Raw genomic sequence first — 22209 nt, 5'->3', positions numbered from 1 at the left:
CCCCGGCCTTCTTTTCCCCCTGTAGTTGCCTGGACTCTGGCTCCTTTCATTATGTGTTGGGTCTGAGGGTTTGGGCTTTTCTGTCAACCTTCACCCTTGGAGCTTAGAATGGCAATCAGAGCAGTCTGTGGGAGAGGGATGTTGGAGCTTGAGCTTCCCTGCCCTCTGAAGGCTTGATAGGATTAAGCCCAGCAGAGTTGAACATACAGAGCTGAATGTGCCCTAGGGCCAAAACCTCAGGAAAGTTGGGGCAATATGGAGTGTTTCTGCTGTGACTAGGCTGCCTGCTCTGCACTTCTTCTCCAGCTGCTTCCTCACCACCTGTGTTCTATGCCCTGAGGCTGTCACAGTTTTGCCCACAAGGTACTCCCTCCAGACTAGATCCCTTGCCAGCCCAGAGATTCCAGTCACTGCTGGAGGCTCAGTACTGTCGGTGGTTGAGTGGTCCTGGGGCCTTCCTTCTTCCTTCCCCTTAAACCTGAGTGTTCTTGAATTCAGGCTTTTTTTTAAGTTGAGTCAAATAGGAGGGTTCCTTTGCTCTGTCCTATTGTTAGGTTTGATTTTCAGTCACCTAGGAGCATTTGGTTTTTAATTGGTGAGGAAAAGTTTTCAGAGGTCTGAACTTTCACTACCTCTATGCCACCACAGGCTTTTAAATGACACACAGAAAGTAGCTGTAGCTGTAGAGAATCATGTGAATCCTAATGATAGTTGGTGGAACCTCTCATGGATGCAAGGAATGGGTTTGTTTGCAGTTATCCTAAAATGGGCTCTTATAATTTGGGGGATTTTGGTGCTTCTTAGAATCTATATTAGGACTTCCGGTTAAGATGGCGGCTTAGAGAAAGCTAAAGTTCAGATCTCCAGAAAACCCTTCCCAACTGATCTCAAACTATAAGCTCCTAAGGCGCCGAAATTCAAAACGATCAACAGCACAGACCCTGGGAACCCTCCTCTTGGACCTGGACCCAGATCAAAAGGTACGGCTCCCCTCAAAAGCCAGAACCCGAGATCACTCGGACCTAAGGGGTAGGAGCGCAGAGTCCAAGGCTCCAGGAAGCTGCAGCCCAGCCCGGCTCAGAGAGCAGGGTCCTCAGAACAACAACCCTCAGGGCCTTCTATCCGAGTCCCAGTGAAAGTCACTGCCTGGAGCAAGACAGCCTCACCGGCTGGATCCTGCTATCCAAGTCTCAGTGAAAGTCCCTGCCCTCGGAGCTAGGGGAAGCTGCAGCCCATCCCCCCGCAGGCCGACGAAACAGCCTCACGGCCAGCGATTCTGAAGGCAACTTCCAGAAAGCAACGTGGTCCGACCCTTCCATTCCAGTTCCAGTGAGGCATATTCAGTTTAACCCAGGGAAAGCTCATAGAACCGACAATTTGCCCAGGACTAAAGCCTCTGAACACCAGACAGAGATAAAAAAAGCTAATCCTCCACATTCAGAGATGGCAAACTCCACAGAAGCACAGAAGCCCCAAAATACCAAGAAAAATAAGAAGAAAGGGGCAACTTTGGACACATTCTATGGAGCCAAAATACAAAATACAGAGCAGATAGAAGAAGACATACAAGAAAATGCTCCAAAATCTTCCAAAGGAAATGGAAACTCTCCACAAACCCATGAAGAATTTGAATCAGAAATGACCAAAAAGATGGAAGCCTTCTGGGAGGAAAAGTGGGAAATAATGCAAAAGAAATTCACGCATCTACAAAACCAGTTTGACAAAACTGTAAAAGAAAACCAGGCTTTAAAGCAAGAACTAATAAAGCAAAGCCAAAACACCAAGAAATTAGAAGAGAACATAAAATATCTCACCGACAAGGTGATAGATCTGGAAAATAGAGGGAGAAGAGAGAATTTAAGAATAATTGGACTCCCAGAAAAGCCAGAAATAAACACCAAACTGGACATGGTGATACAAGATATAATCAAAGAAAATTGCCCAGAGATTCTAGAACAAGGGGGCAATACAGCCACTGACAGAGCTCACAGAACACCTTCTACACTAAACCCCCAAAAGACAACTCCCAGGAATGTAATTGCCAAATTCCAAAGCTATCAAACAAAAGAAAAAATCCTACAGGAAGCCAGAAAAAGACAATTTAGATATAAAGGAATGCCAATCAGGGTCACACAATACCTTGCAAGTTCTACTCTGAATGATCGTAAGGAATGGAACATGATCTTCAGAAAGGCAAGAGAGCTGGGTCTCCAACCAAGAATCAGCTACCCAGCAAAACTGACTATATACTTCCAAGGGAAAGTATGGGCATTCAACAAAATAGAAGACTTCCAACTTTTTGCAAAGAAAAGACCAGAGCTCTGTGGAAAGTTTGATACCGAAAATCAAAGAGCAAGGAATACCTGAAAAGGTAAATATTAAGGAAAGGGGAAAAATGTTATCTTCTTCTTTTACTCAAACTCTCTTCTATAAGGACTACATTTATATCAATCTATGTATACTAATATGTGGGGAAAATGTAATGTATAAATAGGGGGTAAAGAAAGACCAAATAGAATAATCATTCTCACACAAAGATTCACATGGGAAGGGGAGGGGAAGAAAACTCCTATAAGAAGGAGAGGAAGAGGGGGGGTGGTTTACTTAAACCTCAATCTCAGGGAAATCAACTCTGAGAGGGAAAAACATCCAGATCCATTGGGATCTTGAATTCTATCTTACCCAACAAGGGTAGGGAGAAGGGAAAACCAAGGGGGGGAGGGGGAGAGGGAGAACAAAAAGGGAGGGAAAGAGAGGGGGGAGGAGGAGGGAAGAAAAAGGGAGGGACTATAAAGGGAAACATCAAGGGAGGGGACAAGGGGGACTGATTCAAAGTAAATCACTGGACTAAAAGGTAGAGCCGAAGAAGAAAAGGTTAGAATTAGGGAAGGCTATCAAAATGCCAGGGAGTCCACAAATGACAATCATAACTTTGAATGTGAATGGGATGAACTCACCCATAAAACGTAGATGAATAGCAGAATGGATTAGAATCCAAAACCCTACCATATGTTGTCTTCAAGAAACACACATGAGGTGGGTTGACACCCACAAGGTCAGAATTAAAGGATGGAGTAAGACCTTCTGGGCCTCAACTGATAGAAAGAAGGCAGGAGTGGTAATCATGATATCTGATAAAGCCAATGCAAAAATAGACCTGATCAAAAGGGATAGGGAAGGTAATTATATTTTGTTAAAAGGGACTCTAGACAATGAGGAAATATCATTAATCAACATGTATGCACCAAATAATATAGCACCCAAATTTCTAATGGAGAAACTAGGAGAATTGAAGGAAGAAATAGACAATAAAACCATACTAGTGGGAGACTTAAACCAACCATTATCAAATTTAGATAAATCAAATCAAAAAATAAATAAGAAAGAGGTAAAAGAAGTGAATGAAATCTTAGAAAAATTAGAATTAATAGACATATGGAGAAAAATAAATAGGGATAAAAAGGAATACACCTTCTTCTCAGCACCACATGGCACATTCACAAAAATTGACCATACATTAGGTCATAGAAACATAGCACACAAATGCAAAAAAGCAGAAATAATGAATGCAGCCTTCTCAGATCACAAGGCAATAAAAATAATGATTAGTAATGGTACATGGAAAACCAAATCTAAAACCAATTGGAAATTAAACAATATGATACTCCAAAACCGTTTAGTTAAAGAAGAAATCATAGAAACAATTAATAATTTCATCGAGGAAAATGACAATGGCGAAACATCCTTTCAAACCTTTTGGGATGCAGCCAAAGCAGTAATCAGAGGTAAATTCATATCCCTGAATGCTTATATTAACAAACAAGGGAGAGCAGAGATCAATCAATTGGAAATTCAAATGAAAAAACTGGAAAGCGATCAAATTAAAAACCCCCAGCAGAAAACCAAATTAGAAATCCTAAAAATTAAGGGAGAAATTAATAAAATCGAAAGTGATAGAACTATTGATTTAATAAATAAGACAAGAAGCTGGTACTTTGAAAAAACAAACAAAATAGACAAAGTACTGGTCAATCTAATTAAAAAAAGGAAGGAAGAAAAGCAAATTCACAGCATTAAAGATGAAAAGGGGGACAGCACCTCCGATGAAGATGAAATTAAGGCAATCATTAGAAACTACTTCGCCCAATTATATGGCAATAAATACACCAATTTAGGAGAAATGGATGAATATATACAAAAATACAAACTGCCTAGACTAACAGAAGAGGAAATAGAATTCTTAAATAATCCCATATCAGAAATTGAAATCCAACAAGCCATCAACGAACTTCCTAAGAAAAAATCCCCAGGGCCTGATGGATTCACCTGTGAATTCTATCAAACATTCAGAGAACAGTTAATCCCAATACTATACAAACTATTTGACATAATAAGCAAAGAGGGAGTTCTACCAAACTCCTTTTACGACACAAATATGGTACTGATTCCAAAACCAGGCAGGTCAAAAACAGAGAAAGAAAACTATAGGCCAATCTCCCTAATGAATATAGATGCAAAAATCTTAAATAGGATACTAGCAAAAAGACTCCAGCAAGTGATCAGAAGGATCATTCACCATGATCAAGTAGGATTCATACCAGGGATGCAGGGCTGATTCAACATTAGGAAAACCATCCACATAATTGACCACATCAACAAGCAAACTAGCAAGAACCACATGATTATCTCAATAGATGCAGAAAAAGCCTTTGATAAAATACAACACCCATTCCTATTAAAAACACTAGAAAGCGTCAAAAACAGAGAAAGAAAACTATAGGCCAATCTCCCTAATGAATATAGATGCAAAAATCTTAAATAGGATACTAGCAAAAAGACTCCAGCAAGTGATCAGAAGGATCATTCACCATGATCAAGTAGGATTCATACCAGGGATGCAGGGCTGGTTCAACATTAGGAAAACCATCCACATAATTGACCACATCAACAAGCAAACTAGCAAGAACCACATGATTATCTCAATAGATGCAGAAAAAGCCTTTGATAAAATACAACACCCATTCCTATTAAAAACACTAGAAAGCATAGGAATAGAAGGGTCATTCCTAAAAATAATAAACAGTATATATCTAAAACCAACAGCTAATATCATCTGCAATGGGGATAAACTAGATGCATTCCCAATAAGATCAGGAGTGAAACAAGGATGCCCATTATCACCTCTACTATTTGACATTGTACTAGAAACACTAGCAGTAGCAATTAGAGAAGATAAAGGAATTGAAGGCATCAAAATAGGCAAGGAGGAGACCAAGTTATCACTCTTTGCGGATGACATGATGGTCTACTTAAAGAATCCTAGAGATTCAACCAAAAAGCTAATTGAAATAATCAACAACTTTAGCAAAGTTGCAGGATACAAAATAAACCCACATAAATCATCAGCTTTTCTATATATCTCCAACACAGCTCAGCAGCAAGAACTAGAAAGAGAAATCCCATTCAAAATCACCTTAGACAAAATAAAATACCTAGGAATCTATCTCCCAAGACAAACACAGGAACTATATGAACACAACTACAAAACACTCGCCACACAACTAAAACTAGACTTGAACAAATGGAAAAACATTAACTGCTCATGGATAGGACGAGCCAATATAATAAAAATGACCATCCTACTCAAACTTATTTATCTATTTAGTGCCATACCCATTGAACTACCAAAATACTTCTTCACTGATTTAGAAAAAACTATAACAAAGTTCATTTGGAAGAACAAAAGATCAAGGATATCCAGGGAAATAATGAAAAAAAACACACATGATGGGGGCCTTGCAGTCCCTGACCTAAAACTATATTACAAAGCAGCAGTCATCAAAACAATTTGGTACTGGCTAAGAAACAGAAAGGAAGATCAGTGGAATAGACTGGGGGAAAGCGACCTCAGCAAGACAGTATACGATAAACCCAAAGATCCCAGCTTTTGGGACAAAAATCCACTATTCGATAAAAACTGCTGGGAAAATTGGAAGACAGTGTGGGAGAGACTAGGAATAGATCAACACCTCACACCCTACACCAAGATAAATTCAAAATGGGTGAGTGACTTAAACATAAAGAAGGAAACCATAAGTAAATTGGGTAAACACAGAATAGTATACATGTCAGACCTTTGGGAGGGCAAAGGCTTTAAAACCAAGCAAGATATAGAAAGAATCACAAAATGTAAAATAAATAATTTTGACTACATCAAACTAAAAAGCTTTTGTACAAACAAAACCAATATAACTAAAATCAGAAGGGAAACAACAAATTGGGAAAAAATCTTCATAGAAACCTCTGACAAAGGTTTAATTACTCATATTTATAATGAGCTAAATCAATTGTACAAAAAATCAAGCCATTCTCCAATTGATAAATGGGCAAGGGAAATGGATTGGCAGTTCTCAGATAAAGAAATCAAAACTATTAACAAGCACATGAAGAAGTGTTCTAAATCTCTTATAATCAGAGAGATGCAAATCAAAACAACTCTGAGGTATCACCTCACACCTAGCAGATTGGCTAACATAACAGCAAAGGAAAGTAATGAATGCTGGAGGGGATGTGGCAAAATAGGGACATTAATTCATTGCTGGTGGAGCTGTGAAATGATCCAACCATCCTGGAGGGCAATTTGGAACTATGCCCAAAGAGCGACAAAAGAATATCTACCCTTTGACCCAGCCATAGCACTGCTGGGTCTGTACCCCAAAGAGATAATGGACACAAAGACTTGTACAAAAATATTCATAGCTGCGCTCTTTGTGGTGGCCCAAAACTGGAAAAGGAGGGGATGCCCATCAATTGGGGAATGGCTGAACAAACTGTGGTATATGTTGGTGATGGAATACTATTGTGCTAAAAGGAATAATAAAGTGGAGAAGTTCCATGGAGACTGGAACAACCTCCAGGAAGTGATGCAGAGCGAGAGGAGCAGAAACAGGAGAACATTGTACACAGAGACTAATACACTGTTGTATAATCGAACGTAATGGACTTCTCCATTAGTGGCGGTGTAATGTCCCTGAACAACTTGCAGGGATCCAGGAGAAAAAAACACCATTCATAAGCAAAGGATAAACTATGGGAGTGGAAACACCGAGAAAAAGCAACTGCCTGAATACAGAGGTTGAGGGGACATGACAGAGGATAGACTCTAAATGAACACTCTAATGCAAATACTATCAACAAAGCAATGGGTTCAAATCAAGAAAACATCTAATGCCCAGTGGACTTACGTGTTGGCTATGGGGGGTGGGGGGGGGAGGAAAAGAAAATTATCTATGTCTTTAACGAATAATGCTTGGAAATGATCAAATAAAATATATTTAAAAAAAAAACACTAGAAAGCATAGGAATAGAAGGGTCATTCCTAAAAATAATAAACAGTATATATCTAAAACCAACAGCTAATATCATCTGCAATGGGGATAAACTAGATGCATTCCCAATAAGATCAGGAGTGAAACAAGGATGCCCATTATCACCTCTACTATTTGACATTGTACTAGAAACACTAGCAGTAGCAATTAGAGAAGATAAAGGAATTGAAGGCATCAAAATAGGCAAGGAGGAGACCAAGTTATCACTCTTTGCGGATGACATGATGGTCTACTTAAAGAATCCTAGAGATTCAACCAAAAAGCTAATTGAAATAATCAACAACTTTAGCAAAGTTGCAGGATACAAAATAAACCCACATAAATCATCAGCTTTTCTATATATCTCCAACACAGCTCAGCAGCAAGAACTAGAAAGAGAAATCCCATTCAAAATCACCTTAGACAAAATAAAATACCTAGGAATCTACCTCCCAAGACAAACACAGGAACTATATGAACACAACTACAAAACACTCGCCACACAACTAAAACTAGACTTGAACAAATGGAAAAACATTAACTGTTCATGGATAGGACGAGCCAATATAATAAAAATGACCATCCTACCCAAACTTATTTATCTATTTAGTGCCATACCCATTGAACTACCAAAATACTTCTTCACTGATTTAGAAAAAACCATAACAAAGTTCATTTGGAAGAACAAAAGATCAAGGATATCCAGGGAAATAATGAAAAAAAAAACACATATGATGGGGGCCTTGCAGTCCCTGACCTAAAACTATATTACAAAGCAGCAGTCATCAAAACAATTTGGTACTGGCTAAGAAACAGAAAGGAAGATCAGTGGAATAGACTGGGGGAAAGCGACCTCAGCAAGACAGTATACGATAAACCCAAAGATCCCAGCTTTTGGGACAAAAATCCACTATTCGATAAAAACTGCTGGGAAAATTGGAAGACAGTGTGGGAGAGACTAGGAATAGATCAACACCTCACACCCTACACCAAGATAAATTCAAAATGGGTGAGTGACTTAAACATAAAGAAGGAAACCATAAGTAAATTGGGTAAACACAGAATAGTATACATGTCAGACCTTTGGGAGGGCAAAGGCTTTAAAACCAAGCAAGATATAGAAAGAATCACAAAATGTAAAATAAATAATTTTGACTACATCAAACTAAAAAGCTTTTGTACAAACAAAACCAATATAACTAAAATCAGAAGGGAAACAACAAATTGGGAAAAAATCTTCATAGAAACCTCTGACAAAGGTTTAATTACTCATATTTATAATGAGCTAAATCAATTGTACAAAAAATCAAGCCATTCTCCAATTGATAAATGGGCAAGGGAAATGGATAGGCAGTTCTCAGATAAAGAAATCAAAACTATTAACAAGCACATGAAGAAGTGTTCTAAATCTCTTATAATCAGAGAGATGCAAATCAAAACAACTCTGAGGTATCACCTCACACCTAGCAGATTGGCTAACATAACAGCAAAGGAAAGTAATGAATGCTGGAGGGGATGTGGCAAAGTAGGGACATTAATTCATTGCTGGTGGAGCTGTGAACTGATCCAACCATCCTGGAGGGCAATTTGGAACTATGCCCAAAGGGCGACAAAAGAATATCTACCCTTTGACCCAGCCATAGCACTGCTGGGTCTGTACCCCAAAGAGATAATGGACACAAAGACTTGTACAAAAATATTCATAGCTGCGCTCTTTGTGGTGGCCCAAAACTGGAAAACGAGGGGATGCCCATCAATTGGGGAATGGCTGAACAAACTGTGGTATATGTTGGTGATGGAATACTATTGTGCTCAAAGGAATAATAAAGTGGAGGAGTTCCATGGAGACTGGAACAACCTCCAGGAAGTGATGCAGAGCGAGAGGAGCAGAACCAGGAGAACATTGTACACAGAGACTAATACACTGTGGTATAATCAAACGTAATGGACTTCTCCATTAATGGCGGTGTAATGTCCCTGAACAACCTGCAGGGATCCAGGAGAAAAAAACACCATTCATAACCAAAGGATAAACTATGGAAGTGGAAACACCGAGAAAAAGCAACTGCCTGTCTACAGAGGTTGAGGGGACATGACAGAGGATGGACTCTAAATGAACACTCTAATGCAAATACTATCAACAAAGCAATGGGTTCAAATCAAGAAAACATCTAATGCCCAGTGGACTTACGCGTCGGCTATGGGGGGTGGGGGGAGGAAAAGAAAATGATCTATGTCTTTAACGAATAATGCTTGGAAATGATCAAATAAAATATATATATTAAAAAAAAAGAATCTATATTAGTTGTACTACTGTTTTTATAAGGCTTTTACTTGGTGAAAAAATCATGTACTCTCACACTGTGGATCCTGGCCAAGTTAAGAGGGATATAATTAATGTTGTGCCTCTGTTTGGCTAACACATTGTCACATGGAAAGTGCATTATGGAATTATGATTTTTTTTCCATTTTTTCTCTTTATGTTTGCAATAGGGTATTTGATTTTTTTTCTTTTTCTTTTATCCTATTGTTGGAAATACTTGAAGTACATGAAAGCAGTATTAATGTTTTTTTTTTAATTTTAAGGATAAAGCTTACAGTATAAGTTAACATTATCTGTTAGCCCTAATGATTATGCATACCCCAAATCTCTAGACTATGGAAACCTGCCATTTATTGATAAATATTATGGGACTTTGTTTAATTATTGAGTCTGATTCAAGGAAAAGGGAACAAAAGAGCCATTATATAGTGCCAGGTAGCACAAGGTCAAAAATGACCAAACCAATTCAGGGAGGATTGTTGAACTTCTGTGCCAATGTGAAAGAACTAGAACCTATTGTGAGACTCGAGGTTGAGGGGCTTGATGTAAGTTACGGTGCAGGACTCCTTGTTCTGCATTCCTTATGAATTACTCTCAGTCAAGTACCTCAGGTTGACTATCATCCTTGCTCCCCCTATCCCTGACAGTGAAGGTACAATCAGAGCAGGGAATGATTTTTTCCATATGCTGATGAAACATGGTCCCTTCTCTCTTATAGTTTGGAAATTTCCTATAGTCCTGGCTTCCAATGGGTAAAGTGCTATATTGTTGCTATTGTACTACAGCTTGTGGGACATAAATCACTTTAATTGAACCTTGCCTATAATTCAAGAACTGTTACAGATTGTTTTATACTCAGAATTTTATACATTTAATATTTTCATTTTTATCATTTCTGTACTCTTATTTTCATATAGAATTTAATATATGCTTTTTATTTGGGACTTTGGGGTGTTTGTTTTTCTTTTGACAATCGTTTCATATACCTCATAACTTAGCCATGTATCCCAGGGTGATTCTGGTGTTTGTCAACACTCTCCTCAGGGAGGATTGTGTAATTATCCTAAAATCCAAGATTTAAAAATTTTTGGAGAAATTTCAGGAAAAGAAACTTGCCAACATCCTGAATCAAGAAAGCAGATCCTTTTGGAGAAGATGCTGTAAAGATGCCTGAAGAAGCCACACACTGCATCAAAAGATCCAGAATGATCTTTGGGATTTAATGAACTGAACTGAAGGATGTTGAATAGACTTATTCTGAATGTAAACTCTTATGCCAAAGGGGACTTCCCCCTAATGGGAATTTTGTCAATGCATCTAACAATCAGTTTTTGTATTTTTCCTCTCATATTTCCATCTTATCTCTAACTATTGTAACTTCTCAGAAAATGCAATATTGTATGCATTTTTTAACTAGAAGGTATTTAGAGGTTTAAAATAGTTATGTTTAAATCATCCATTGGGGAGACTGATCTCCTAAAGGATCAAAGGGGGGTATTGTGCTGAGGGCATCTTATCCCCTCCCCCTCCTGGAGGGCCAACTGGTTGATTAACATTCCTCACATATCACAGTTACATCCTGAATATCAATAAAAGAAAGGGGACTAAATGCAACAGGGCTTTTTTGCAGGGACATGGGCCTGGGGAGAGAGGGGAGGGGAGAGATAAAGATGCTGGTAAAATATAGACTCATGGACTAAGAATTTAAAGTAGGGAATAAATTTAAATCTATGCTCATCTACTTTTTCTATTAATAAACTTTATGAAAAATAATTATTGGTAGATATATTAATTTTAATTATAACAGTCTTATGGGAATTTAATGAAAGAGGTGGCTAATTTCTTTTCTCTCATTCTTTGGCTAGTTAACTACCCCTACCCAAGTGTGCTGAGGGAAAATTACTTAAATATTAGGGTTCTGGCTCATGTCTAGATCTTGACAAAGTTAAAGAGTAATCAGTTAAGGAAAAATATTTTATTCTTATACGTAAAATTTAATACTAAACATAATTTATATATAATATCCACTGGCAAAATGAGTAGCAGGATTTTAGTAACTTTACTTATGACTATTATCACAATATACTTAGAAACTAATACTTAAAGCTTGTCAGAATACAGAATAATTTTCAGAACTGCTGATTTGATATTTTACATTTCACTTCAACTTTGCACTATTTCCCTCAAAGTATGTATCTTCTGGCAAGTCAAGCCAGAGACTTGTTCTCTTTGTTGTGTTGGTGGTCATATTCTCCAATGAAGAAATTTTACTTGCTTCCAGTCAGATTCACTTGATGGACTCTGAACCTATGAATCTCTTGAATTCATAATATTACCTTCAACCATGAGCAGAGTCACTTTGAGGTTGAGTCTTGGTCTCCTACTCAGGAAGGGAAACACAAAGAAGAAAAGGCAGCCAGGATTACAGGCACACTCTCCTAGTGGAATCCTCTATTCTTCTTTTTTTATTTATTTAAAAAATATTTTTCCATGTTTACATGATTTATTTTCTTTCCTGCCCCTCTTCCCTCCCCCCTTCCAGTGCTGACAAGCAATTCTACTCTGTTGTACAAATGTTATCACTTGATACCTATTTCCATATTATTCATTTTTACTATGGAGCAATCTTTTAAAGCCAAAACCCCAAACCATATACCCATACATACAAGTGATGTCATATGTTTTTCTTTTGCATTTCTACTCATATAGTTCTTTCTCTCAATGTGGATAGCATTATTTCTAATAAGTCCTTCAGGAATGTCCTGGATTATGGCATTGCTACCAGTAGTAAAGCCCATTACATTGGATAGTTCCACAATGTTTCACTTTCTGTGTACAATGTTCTCTTGTTTTTGCTCATTTCATCATTGAGGTTCTCCCAGTACATATAGAAATCCTCCAGATCATCATTCCTTACAGCACAACAGTGGAACCCTCGATCCTTACTGATACAGGACAAAAGTTAATATGATGCTCAGATGGGATGGCTCCAATTCTCATGTCTCATTGAAAGTCTCAGAGTTGCATGTGCCACATGGAGGATTGAGAAAAGATGTAGAACCAAAAACTATCTCTTGTTTTAAATGGTATATCATACTGTCCACTCTCCACCTATACTGCTATCATAGATAGAGAGAAGATGAAGGGACAACTTATAAAGAAAAAAAAATCAGAAGAGTTATATGAATTAAAATACACCAGAAAATACACAAAGTAAATTATTTTCCATTGGGATTGAGATATCTCTGGGGGAGCAGAAAAAGGGGGGGGGGTAGAGAAGATGAAGCTTGATCCCACTCAAAAGGAAATTTTCCAAAATCTCTAGGGAGGCAAACTGAAACTCAGATTCATTATGGGAAATTGTCTACATAGCTGTCTTACTTCCAAAATCGTCCCTTTCTGTTTCTCTTTCTCTGTCTCTCTGTCTCTGCCTCTATTTGTCTATCAGTCTGTGTCTCTTTCCCCTGAAATTAATTCTCTCTTGAAGCTTTTGTTCCAGCTCTACCGCTCAGGGAGGCATGCAAATGAGTCATCATTTTCTCCACCAAAAAAAAAAGAGTTTTATAGAAACATTTATAGAAATGCTCCAAATTTCAACCAGGATTACACTTTAAAAACACAAAATAATTTATGTTTCCTGAAAGTATCAACTTTGCTATTTTTAGATTACTTACTTCTGCCTTCCATCCCTCATTTCCAGAAAGCATAGTAAAATAAAATATCATCAATATCTTTTACTACTCATGTATTAACAGCAAGGATATTATATACCGTGAGCAAATGATAGGGTGGCTGTTTCCAAGTTTGCTTTAAATCACCCATATTCCCTCTCTTTAATAGGCATCTGCCATAAGACAAATGCACATGAAAACCAAATAACTAGAGAGATTTCTTTTTAGACACCCTCCAAAAATGAGAGGAATCTTGATGTTCTGTTAAAATGGTAACTTTTTATACATTATGCAAAGCTAGTTGGATTATGGAGGGCAGGAGAGTATGGTTTGTTGACAAGTGGGCTAGTCCAGCTAAGGGAGCTCTTTGACAGGTAAATTACAAACACAAAAATAGTAGCTGATAATGAAAATGAGTTAACCATCTGGAATTGATTCATTATGCAGCTCTGAATAATTACTGCTGGGATAATATTTGTTTTGGTTCTAAAAAGGTATAGGTATCTAGGTATAATTCAATTTGAATTTTCTATGCTTTTCCCAAATACCCACTATGTACCAAGCATTTCACTAGGCAGTGGGGATAAAAAGACAAAAACAAAGCAGCAATTTTTGTCTTCAGTGGACTATAGTCTACCAGAGTAGAGGAAAAAGATAAATGCAGATAAGCAACTACAAACTATATAATAAATAAATACAACAGTATTCTAGGAGGGAGTTTGAACAAGTAGGGGAAATCAGAAAAAGGCTTTTAAAGGAGGCAGCACTTAAGTTGAACTTTAAAGAGAATTAAAATTTCCAAGAGGAATAAGTAGAGAGCCACTAAGTCAGTCAACTAGTATATCTGGAGATATGAGACTGGAGGTCTAGAGAGGTTAGGACTAGACAAATAGATTTGTGCAAATAGATATGCAGAGAGATTACTGTTGGAACCATGGTTGCTAATGAAATAACCAAAAGAAAACATAGAGGGAGGAGGGAAGAGGGATCTAGATAAAGTCTCACCTTATGTGCAAAGTTATGGAGTCTGGAGATGGAATGTCATTTATAAGAGCAAGTAATCTGGTTTAGCTGGAATGTGGAGAATGGTCGAAGAAATTATATGAAATTGTTCTGGAAATATAGTTTAGAGCCAAGTAGTGATGATTTTTTTTTTTGCCTATAATTCTAAAGACAATGGGAAAATATTAAAACTTATTGAACAAAAGAGAGTGATGTGGTCAGACCCATGTTTTAGGAATATCAGTTTGACAATTGTGTGAAAATGGTATTGAATAACAGAATTACCGTGTTTCAAAGTTGGAAGGGATCCCAGTAGTCAACTAGTCCAATCAATCAATGAATGACCATGTATTAAGCATCTACTATGTTCCAGAAATGATCATAAGTGCCAGGAATATTAAGAAGGGCAAAATTTTTTCCTTATTCTTAAGGAACTCATAATCCAATGGAAGAAACATGTACAAACAAGATATGTATAGGATAAATTGGGGATGATCTCAGAGGGAACACACAAAGATTAAGGAGGAAGAGGAAAGACTTCTTGCAGAAGTTGGGATTTTAACTGGTTCTTGAAGGAAGACAAAGAATTCAAGAGACAGGGATGAGAAGGGTCTCGAGACAACTAGTGAAAATGTAAAATCAGGAGACTGAATGTTTTATTCAATGAACAGCAAGGAGGTCAGTGTCACTAGATCACAGAGTGAGTGAAATGGAGTTCAGTTTAATAAGACTCTAAAGATATTAAGGAACCAGAATGTGAATTTCTTTAGAAGCCAAACAGAGGATTTAATTTTTGTTCCTGGAGATAATAGGGAGCCACTGAAACTTATTGAATTGTGGGAGGGGGGGTGAGATAACATTGTAAAACTTATGACTTATGAAGATTAATTTGTTAGCTGAGTGGAGAATGAATGGAGCTCGAAGAAAACAAACCAGAAGACTAATGCAATTTTTCAGATAATGAAGGCCTGCACCAGATTGGGGGCAGTGTTAAAGAAGGAAAGGGGGGATTTATTAAGAAAATAGAATAAGCAGGACTAGGCAATAGATTGGACATGGAGATAGGGGAGAGCGAGGAATTAATGATACCTAACCTGTGAGTAGAGTCTTCTATGACAGTGGAGTTAAATTCACTGGCCAAAGGCTAGGATCTACCCTCCTTCTCTTGCCCAGAAACAGACTAAACAAAATAAAAATATCACATGATATAGATAATGTTAATATGTGGTTTTCTAATTCAACCATATGTCTAGAAGGGCTCCATATCTAGTTGAGCTTGATATTGCTCTACAGTCACAGGAAATTAGGAAGAAAAGAGTGGTCAATTAAGTAGGAAGAGAACCAAGAGTTGCATCATGAAAATCTAGAGAGAAGGCAATGAGAAGAGGGTGGTAGACAGTGTTAAAGATTGCAGAGAAATCAAGAAAGGTGAGGATTTTGAAAAGGCCTTTATATTTGCCAATCAAGACAATGTTATTAACTTTGGAGAGACCAGTTTCAGTAGAATGAAGAATTGGAATGCCAGCCTATACAGAGTTAAGAAAAGAGTTAGGGGAAAGCAATGGGGACACAGATCATAGAAAGCCTTTCAAGGAGTTTAGCCACAAAAGGGAAAGTGATGGGAGAATATTTAGCAAACTGGATCAATTCCCCATATAACACACCAAACAATCCCATTGTCATTGAACCTTTATTTAAAGCCCTCCAATGAACATATTATCTATTGAGGCCACTCTCTACACTTGGAGAGTTCTATAATTAGCCAAACCTTTTTTCCTCTTTTTTTTTTATCACATTTATCTCCTAATGTCATCTTTTTTTCCAGTTCTTTTAATGGTTCCTCATTTTTCAAGTAGTATAGCCTCTTCATGCTTTAAGAGACTATTCTGTTTGATGACTCACAATCATACAACAATACTGATAGAATATTGATATTAAAAATAGGAGTCTTTATATCTGGCAAAAATTTAGAGTCATTAAAGGAACTTTGCAACTTTCTGACAACTACTCAGGCTGTTTACCTTCCTCCATTTAATTTTGGGCCCAATTCATTGTCCATTTATACTATCTACATAAGCTATGTGTATGTACATATGCAGAGATGTACTGATAAGTGCTTAACAACTGGCATCATGGGGTAAAATATGGCTTCAAAACACACTTTTAAATTTAATCTGATTTATTAATGTTTTTCTCCATCACTTTCTTTTTTAAGTGAGAATTTATATTTACTTTTTATTATACACTTAGTAACCAACACCAAAATCATTTATCTAAAGAGATGTATAAAAATATTATGTGCAAAACCACAACTCCACATATAATTTGTTTTAAAATATGTAAATTATACATGTATACTTACATAAAACTCTACTTTTGAGGTCCTTTTGGATTTGTTGTACTCAGATGCATGTTTCTCTTTATTTTGTGGCTGTTGTTTTTTAATGTAATCATGAACGTATTATTGTTTTCTTTTTTCTTCTCTTTTTATCTTTTCTTATATTTTGCTTATTTTCAATATTTGTCCTTTCTAATAACATAATACAATCTGCTACATTCAAATATCACAATCTATCCAGCAATTTCTCCCATTTATTGCATTTTGCTTCTCCAGTTATTTTGTCATAACAAATAAAAAGTCCATGAATATTTCATACATGCACAGATCTTTAACCTCTGAAGAATGCAATTAGAGCCTAACCCTAATGGGATCTCTAGGTCAATGTGCATGAACAGCTTTATAGCTCTTAATGTATATTTGCATTTTTAAAAAAAATTCACAGCTGCTCTAAGCAATGTAATATTAGACCTGTTTCTCCATGTTCCTATCAGCATTTAGTTTGGTCACTTTATCCCATCTGCTTCTCAGTTAACATGTATTATTACTAGGAATAAATTTGCTAGATTGGTCCTGAGGCAGCAGATGGAATTTGTTGCCAGGACATACCCTTTTTGAGATAAATCTTTCCAGTTTGGTCATACCCAGTGGAACTTTTGTTTTAGTGCTACAACTCCTCAAGAATGCCAGATTACCTCCATAGCATAATGAGTGTTAAAGTAATATTTTTGCCAAATATTTATCTTCTCTAAGCTGTAGTGGTCGCATCAGAAACTATGTTTGGATTATGTGTATGCTCAAGTTTAGATCTACTATTAATCTTGTGCAGATGTGTTTTGATTATAGATGATTTTGAATTGGTATTGCCTTTGGTTGTCATTTCTTTTCGTCAGGAAAGTCAAGACTTTTATGAACTCTTTTAGTCTCTCTTTTGATAACTGATGAACATCAGTTAAATTTCTTTATTAAATTATTCTAGACCATGTCTTTTCTCATTTTTTACATGTATAGCTTATTTTTCATTAGCGATATCTTACTTGAGTAGTCGATTTTAATTACATGTCATATCTTGTTCTTACTTTGATTTCTTATGGACTTGAACTAATTTTGATCTGTGCCATAAGTCAGTGTCTGATTGCATACAGACAACTGATTCAGTAATGTCTTCTTTAAGGTCAGCACTTATGTCCCTCAAAGAGAACCTTGGTCTATCTAAGACTTAGGATCAGGGGTCCTGGTTTATTATAATTCTATTTTTTTAATTTACTAGATATTTTTAAAGGATTGTTTGCAATTAAAATGTGATCCACACTTTTATATATTATGAACATTAAATGTGTTATATATTCTACTCTTCTTCTGTGTAACTGTGAGGAATCACTGAATTCATTATTCCAAATGCATTCCATAAATAACATTTACATTTTTCATTTAATTATAAGACACATTGCCAATAAAATTTTTTTCTAGGCCCATTCTTTTGGCTATGTTATGCAATGGTTCAAATTCATAGAATAATAGATTTATAACTTTAAGAGACCTCAGAATTCATGGTGTCCAACTACCTCATTTTATAGATAAAGAAACTGAGGCAGAGAGAAGTTAAGTGACTTGCCTAAGGTCACTAAAGTAGTGGGTTGCCAGAGCCAGGTTTCTAAAAGAGATCCTTCAAATTCAGAACTAAGATTTATTCCATTATACCACAATTCTTAAAGAAAACTTCAGCCACTTTTTTCAAAGAATTACATCTCTTTCCTGATCTCATGACTTTCTTGACCCCACCCCATCCATTCTTGAATTCTGGGAAATTATTGTGATTTTTCATAGTACTTTTCCTCCTCCTGTCCCAGTTTATCCTACATTCAGAAAAAACAAATTCCTTCCTCTTCTCCTATAATTCAAGAGAACAGGGTAGAGTTCTAGAAAAGGAGAGGCGCTATTCATTAAAGTTAATTCCAGGCCCCTCAAGCATTTTATAATGAATGACCATGAAAGCATTTGGCAATCAATAAATCAAATGTATTTATTACCCACCTGCTATGTGTCAGGTACATTAAAAAATCTCAGTTTTATGATATGTTCTTGGCCCCAAGGAAGTTACTCTATAAGTAAATACAGAAAATATTACAAATACAGAAATATTACAAAAAATAATACAAAAAATAATACAAATACAGAAAATAAATACAAAAAAAATAGGGGGGGGCTAACAATTGAGGTAATCAAGAAAGCCTTCCTGAAGAATATAGCTCTGGAGAATATGTTATAGTGAGGATTCCTAGACTCGATAACTGCTGAGGAACATTCAGCTTTCAGATTCTATGGTGTTGTGAGCTGAGTCTTGAAGGGAGTTTTGGATTCAAAGAGTTAGAGGTAAGGAAAGAGGAATTCCCGACATGGAGTTCAGACTGTCCAAAGCCACAGAGGTAAGAGGAAATGTCAGGAAGAGGAAACAGAAAGGTTAGTTTGGATGGAACATAGAGTAAGTAAAAGGGAGTTGTGTGTGATCATCCTGCAAAGAAAGAATAAAACTAAATTGTGAAAGGCTTTAAATGTGAAACAGAGATTATGTTTTATCCTAGAGATAATAGGAATCTATTGAATTAATATTCAGGAATAATTCAGGAATAAATGTGATAAGAAATAATAATTTGGAAGCTCTGTGGTAGATGGATTAGAGGAGAGAAGCTGGATACAAGTAGATTGATTAGAAGATTGCATTAATAGTTCATGTAAGAGGAGATAAGGGCTTAAACAAGGGGTACAGTGGTGTCAGTGCAGTGAATGGAATGACATCAAAGCTGTTGTGGAGGTAAAATTAAGAAGACTTTGGCAACTGGCCAGTTATGGACTATAAATGAGAATGCAGAGTCAAAAATAACTTCAAGGTGGTAACTGAAATAGGGAAGTTGGGAGTAGGGAAATTAGCAAGAGTTTTTGTTTTGGGGTGAAGCAAGGAAGAGGAAATGGATTCAGCTGAATTTGATGGAACACCCAAGTGGAGATGGATGGGCAGAAGATAAATGGAGTTGCTAGATTGGACTCAGAAGAGATTATGAGGGATAGAATTGGCAGCATCTGTATAGATATGATGGCTAAATCCATGGGAGCAGATGAGGGAGGAGGAAAAGAAGAAAGGGAGGGGAGCAGGGAAGAGGGGATTGTGTAGAATAGAGCTTTATGGGGAAAATGCCTTTGGGATTTGTCCTTTTCTTCTCATCCTTGTCTACCAGAGGGCGAAGGCACTAACTAAATAGCTATGAAATTAGCCCCAAAACTTACAGCAAGAAGAGAAGAGGTCTTGAAACACCTGCCAAAGGAATACTCGACAGCTGAATAATTGGAAGAAGTCTCCACTCAGAACCATAAGCCTTTGATCTAACTTTGTGCTAACTGTATAACTTCCCCACAGAATTTCTTAACATATGTTGTTGCCAGAAAGAGCTCTAGAATTACAGAAAAGAAAAACAGTTCTATTTTGAAAGTTGTCACCCATCTTTCTGGTGATCTTAGGGACCAGAATGCAAGGCTTGCAAGGTCAGAGAGACTAATTCACAGCCATTATTTTTTCTGTCTGTTAAAATAATAATGAGTTCTTTATGGGGGTAAGAGATATTTTATTGTATCCTAATAGTGTGATTTGGTTTCCAAGTGTATAGATGTGTATATATGTATATACAAACACACACATATATGTGTATAGGTGTTTCTCATTTATATTTGATTGAAGCTTCTCAGGACAACTAAAAGCCATATGATGACAATAAGGAAATTAAAAAGGAAGGTACTTGTGGGAGATTTTCATGTGGAATCTTAAATAGACCAGTAGAAAAATTAATTTGTCTTTTTGATGGTTAACAGAGTAAATGAAGCTCATAAGGGCATACATTTGGGTATGGAGAAAGCTTGGGGGAATTGAACACACCTAATGAAGAACCATACATGCTCTAATATTTGAATGCAAAAGAGTTCAGCAGAAGGTACTGGGACTTGAAGGCATTCTGTTTTTTAAATAACAGTTTTTAGAACAGCTCTGAGCTACTGGTGATTCATTAGTCAACAGTATCAAATTAATGTCTAATGCTCTTATCTTGAGGGTTATTGTCACAATGATCTGTACAATCAACACTGTAATATCTTTTAAATTGTATTTAAAACAAGCTAAGAAACCATTCTCATTCATTCAGTGATTAGCAATTCTGAGATTGGTCATAGGTCAAGGAGCTATGATGTAAACTATTAAGTTGTTTTCCAGGATGGAATACAAGCTCCTTGAGGGCAGGGACTGCTTGGTTTTTGCATTTGACCTACTCTTGATTGGGCAGCTAGGTGATACAGTGGACAGAACAGTTGGGCTGGAGTCAGGAAGACCTGAGTTCAAATCTGTTCTCAGACTCTTGTTAGCCATGTAATTTTGGGTAAGTTGCTTAACCCTTGTTTGCCTCACTTTCTTCATCTGTCAAATGAGCTAGAGAAAGAAATGGCAAGCTACTCCATTGTCTTTGCTAGGAAGACCCCAAATTGAGTCATGAAGAGTCAGATGCAACTAAACAACTGAATGACTGATGTTTTCCCTTCTATTAAAAAGCACTGTTCTTATTAATTCCAGTAGCTATGCTTATGTCCTGAGAGCCTGGCACACAGTAGAAGCATAATAGATGCTTACTTGATTGATGTCATCAAGAGAGTGACCTCCTTGTTTGGAGAAATCCCTTTTTTGTTGACACCCTTAGAGACTGAGGCATGCAGAGGGCAGTGACTTCTAGGGAGCCAACCAAATTAGACTGAGATATCAGGCAAGATTTCAACCCACATCTTCTAAATTCTAAGCCTGGCACTCCGTTATATTGTAAGTCCTTCTCTATTAGCATTTAGAAATCTAAGACATTACAATCCTACTTTTATTTTTCCTGTGTGAGTAGAAATAGCAATTCTTTTCACACTGGTGCTAGATAACAAACAAAAAACCTTAATCTTCACACTTCACATTTAGGTCATAGGATTATTGACTTCGAATTGAAGAGGTCCTTAAAGATCATAAACCAATGTCCCCATTTTATGGATGAGGAGGCTAACTTGTCCAAGGTCACACAGGTGGCAGAGCCAGGACTGGAGCTCACCCACTGACTAAATCCAAAGTTCTTCTCAGTACTGCATTGTCTTTTAAAAACTTGCTTTTTCACCTTGGATCAACTGTTAAGATCTCTCTTCTTCATCTTTCATAGTTATTTAGAAGTAAATCCTTCAAGCCATTGGACCTCACCAATGAAAGCTTGGGTAGTTTTAAACAATTGCTCAAGGACCATGTCCCCTGGACTTTTTTTTTAATATACATAGTATAAAGCATAGCCCCATGCATAGGAAAATACAGTGAATGTCACTGGGTGATGACGGACTAAGGGGATATACAAATCTGAACGTTATAGAGGGAAATGGATATAGCAATAGATCGGGCTCAGGACCTCTAGCTAAAAAGACCTGAGTTCAAATCTACCCTTAGGCTTAACC

The sequence above is a fragment of the Monodelphis domestica genome, chromosome 2 (genome assembly GCF_027887165.1).
Source record: "Monodelphis domestica isolate mMonDom1 chromosome 2, mMonDom1.pri, whole genome shotgun sequence".
In the NCBI taxonomy this organism is placed as follows: domain Eukaryota; kingdom Metazoa; phylum Chordata; class Mammalia; order Didelphimorphia; family Didelphidae; genus Monodelphis; species Monodelphis domestica.
Note: the sequence above shows the minus strand (reverse complement) of the source record.